Raw genomic sequence first — 4,626 nt, forward strand, 5'->3', positions numbered from 1 at the left:
TTGAAATGAGCTTTTTTGAATCTTTTCACAAAGATATCCATTCTACGATATCTTCAATGAAAGGTCCCACACTAGATAACGGGCGAAGGGGAACGAATTCCGGTTTTTGAGATGGACAAGAGTTAAACGACAAATTTCTAATCAAACTGGTTTGCTTCAATTCATCTTCGACGCCTTGCACCTACCAACACAAATGAGTCTACCTATGTATTGCGAAGTCGCAATAAGGTGGCTTCAGGGATAGGTTGCATGTCTTGTTAATCAGTGGATCAGTCTAGAAGGTACTGAGGAAACCCCCCAGCGGATACAGGCACAGAAACTGATTCACAATCAGAGCCTGACAATGAAGACAAAAAGCCAGATTCGGCCTTGGACACTCATTCTACGACAAATGTATCTGATGGTGACTCGTCAGCTAGAGTCCTAGGATGAGCATGCAAGGTAAAGGAGTTCTAACGAAAACGAGGATCGAAGAAATCTTTGCAGTCGGTGACTTTTCTGCCTAGGAACTGAAGGAACCAAAACAGCTTTAAAAAATCGGACAGCTGCAAGCAACGAGTTGGATAGTGCGCAGGAATGAAATCGAATCACATGCTGTTAACTGAACGTGACATCTCGGAACGTTACTCGGAAGATCGGGTGCCGATGGGTGTATAAGCTGAAACGGAATGCAACTGGAGGTGTGATGCAGTGCAAAGCGTGGTTGTCCCTGTGACTAAGCAAATCACGTTGAAGACTTTACTGGCTGTTGTGGGTAAGCAAAACCTGATGCTGAAGTATTTCGAAGTGAAGAAGGCCTATCGGGAAACTGTCGACAAAATAGTCAACTCTAGATAGAGCTGGAATTAGGGCGTAACAGCTTTTGTAAACAATGACTTCTATCGATGATTTCTAGGAACTCAAGGCATGCCCACGCAGACGAATACAACCATCGGAAAGGGGAAGTCTTTCCCTACCCGATAAGGATGTTGGTTTGCGTGAGCGAGCCTTGAATTTCTAGAAATCATCGATAGAAGTCATTGTTTACAAAAGCTGTTAGGCCCTAATTCCAGCTCTATCTAGAACTGAATTCTAAGTCAAAGGCAAAGAGGCGTTTGTCTGACTGCTAGAACCACCACTTCGTTCTTGTAGTGCTTGTTGTCAATAGAAAGCGAATCTACACGGCCAATGAGATCGACTCACATTAGAGTTTAGTTTACTCAAATCGCAATAAGTGCAGGAATGAGTAAATTTGCCTCATCTTTTCCCAGTTTTCCAGGAAAAATATTCCCGTATATGAGAAAAGAAAAGATTGGATTCGCTCAGTATATTGGTACACTCATAGAGACTGAGTAAAATTTAAGTAAATTTCCTCATTTTCCGGCAGATTTTTGAGGTTTTCCACAGGAAATTTACTCATCGCTGAGTTCCTGCACCTTTTGCGATTATGAATAAACTGAACTCAAATTTTGGTTGATTTCGTTAGTCGTGTACCTGCTCGTTTATGAAGAAGATATTCTGGTTAGCAGTGAAAGAGCGATGCTGAAATTGAGCAAATCTATAATGCAGTGAGACAGAAATTTGAGATGACTGATCTCGGTGGTCTGTACTTCTTGGGTCCTAAAAATTACCAAGTCTGAGGGAAAGCTCAGCATCTCTCTGGAAGACTGTATCGGCGAATCGTCTACGAGGCAGTGGTGGCACGAGTCCTGGAGTTTAACATTTTTTCCTTAACATTTGATACTTTTTGCGATAACCATTTTGACGACACACAAAAACAAACTGGCAAGCGGCATAAATGTCATGACATTTCTAAACTGTTTTCTGCCAGCGACAGAACATTTTCGCACAAAGAAGCAGACAAGACCGGCGGCGCGCGCGACATAAATTTATGTCGTGTAGAATTTTGCTGATTTCTGGCTAATTACTGCATTTATTTGATGTTTATTGCATGGAATTAAAAAATAAGAATGAAGACTGACCACTCATAAGCATTGATGTTAAAATTATGCGTAAATAAGGGAGTTGGTAATTTACTGTCACACGCAAGCCTGCAGCTAAAATTTCATTACAATAAACTGTTTGGAAAAATCAGGCTGCGAGATTTTATTTATTCTCTATCTCCGCTGTTCGCTTGGAATGTAGTTATAAACGGCCGCCCGTGTGCTGGCTGTTTTGTTTCGCTCTGTACGATGGTTTTTCAAAAAATGTACTGTTGCCACCTCTGCTACGAGGTACAGAACAACTGCTCTACCTGTTTTCCCGTGTGTAGAGGACGTTTAAAACATTCGATTAAACTACCAAGCGTTAAGGCCCACGCACATTAGATCCGGATCGGACGCGTTGCGGCAAAGTGACAGCTAAATCTATTGTCTGTCAAATTTACGTCAACGCAACGCAAACGGATCTAATGTGGGTGGCCCTTTACGATCGTGATTTGTACTGCCAGGCGGTAAACAACGAGTTCAGCTCAATGACTAACAACGTATGGACGCGAATGCCTTGCCCTATAGGTGTGAAGCCACCTAAGCAAAAGTAAGTGTTCGGGCTCAAAGAAGACAAAATCGGACGACAATCGACGACCTTGGAATCGACATCGTGGCCAGACTATCGACAGTTGCTGTCCATCACAGTTTCCGTATTGTTCGGATGGACTTCAAACCGGGTTTTATGCACCGGGAACGAAACGAGGTACCACAGGTACATGGAGGTACCAAAAGACAAAAATGCGGAACCAGATACGGTTGGAAACAAGCCCAACGGTGCTGAAATTTTATCTCAACGCGGCAGAGATTCTACAGAAACAGGTGTGATCTCATCGTAAAAGCGTTGAATTCTTTCTGGTGCTTTCCGTTGATGCTTTGATTGATAGTCGTCAGACGTAACCTTCGAACAATTCAAGACCAACAAACCAACAAAAATGGCCTTAAAGGTTTGTTTACTAAATGGAGCCTTTTCAATTGTAGGTCTTGAATTGAAGAATGTATCACATCATTCGACCAGTTGTAAATGACGTTGCCTTGAATTCTTCTACGGAGCAATATTTTGAGCTTTCTTTATCCAGAACATTTGATTAAAATCTCTGGTAGAAGGTTGCTTTAAATCTGGCTGAGTTATTAATTCCAGATAGAGCTGGAATTAGGTCGCAACAGCTTTTGTAAGCAATGTTTTCTCTCGATGATTTCTAGGAATTCAAGGCACGCCAACGCAAACCAACATAACCGTCGGGTAGGAGAAGTTTTCCCCTAAGCGATGGTGATGTTGATTTGCGTTGGCGAGCCATGACTTTCTAGAAATCATCGAGAGAAGTCATTGTTTACAATAGCTGTAACGCCTAAATTCCAGCTCTATCTAGAATAGATAAATCGCTTTTCCGATTAGTTCAAGATGACTCCAGCCGAGACCGTGACGTTCTGATGCTGTCGAAGGAAGCTGCTGCCATCAATATCCTAGAGAAGTTCTGTATGATGGAATGTTGTTCCACCAAAAGCCCAATAGTGGAAGGATCTTAGTGGAGTCACGAAATCCAGCCGAACTGGGACTAGTGGATAGTTTTAAGCATCACATGCTGTGTGTTCGACCAGACTTGTGCTACCCAGTCAGCTATTCACATGGAATGTGTTCGCACCGGATTACACTTCGGCCGGATTTTGGATTTTACACTTAAAAACTTCACCGGATTAAATAACTAAACTAGCGTTTATTTGCAACTAACACGATGCTAATCATAACTGGACTAGAATTTATTCGTCTTCAAAACGGTCAAATGAAGAAACACATCAGCGTACGCGAGCAATCGGTGTATTGTATTGTATGTATGAAACGTAGCTACTATTCCTTCGAAGATCTTGTCTCGTGTGTAGCTCCACTTTATAGCAAGATCAATTTGAGCTACCGATCTAAATTATAAAGGGCCCAAAGCGGAGGGGCAGACCCGTAAGCAGAGACATTTACCCAAAATCCACGGGAATTTAAGAATCGCCTTCCAACGATACGATCCAACAAATCGAATAACACAATTCGCAATACTTATTAGGCTTCCTACAGGATGGTTTGTTCAGAAGGGCGCGTCATTCTCACTGAAACTGTAGGAGTAGAATTCACACCACGACAAACGTACGCGAGCAATCGTTGTATTACTGATTTATTGCCCCTATCAGCAATCAGCTCGTACCTACAATCTACTCGTGAGAAGGGAATTAGATGATAAGAAAGAATCGTGAGTGGGACCTGATAGTTTCATGCTAGAGTGCAAAGGGCCATCCATATTAGATCCGGATCTGACGCGTTGCGGCAAAGTGGCAGCTAAATCTATTGTCTAACTGTCAAATGTACGTCAACGCAACGCAAACGGATCTAATGTATAGGTGGCCCGTAAGAGTAGGTGCAGGACTGTCATCTGATCACTCAATATGCGCAATGTACTTATTTTCTGAAATAAACAAAGTGAGAATCAAACAAACACCAATGTCGTTTTCGTTTTTGCGATGTAGCAGTGGTGTAGTGTAAAGGCCTGTATATAGAGATCGAAGCGAAGCGAAAACCTCATACAAAATGCTAAATTTTTCACCTGCGTGAAAAACGAAATTGGCAAATTTTTCACTTCGCTTTGAACTGTAAACAGATACGATCCAGCGAAATCTAATG

At 42.2% G+C, this 4,626-nt stretch overlaps 1 long non-coding RNA gene across 1 annotated transcript; it reads left to right on the plus strand.

Annotated features, from left to right (window-relative positions):
* The first annotated feature begins 1,584 nt into the window (after nt 1-1,584).
* On the plus strand, nt 1,585-2,676 carry LOC135705790 (uncharacterized). The gene is made up of 2 exons (XR_010517877.1): nt 1,585-1,676; nt 2,220-2,676. It is a non-coding gene; the product is annotated as an uncharacterized LOC135705790 (long non-coding RNA).
* Nucleotides 2,677-4,626: the final 1,950 nt, after the last annotated feature.

The sequence above is a fragment of the Ochlerotatus camptorhynchus genome, unplaced genomic scaffold (genome assembly GCF_037179485.1).
Source record: "Ochlerotatus camptorhynchus isolate MF236.1 unplaced genomic scaffold, CSIRO-AGI_Acam_v1.1 ptg000274l, whole genome shotgun sequence".
In the NCBI taxonomy this organism is placed as follows: domain Eukaryota; kingdom Metazoa; phylum Arthropoda; class Insecta; order Diptera; family Culicidae; genus Ochlerotatus; species Ochlerotatus camptorhynchus.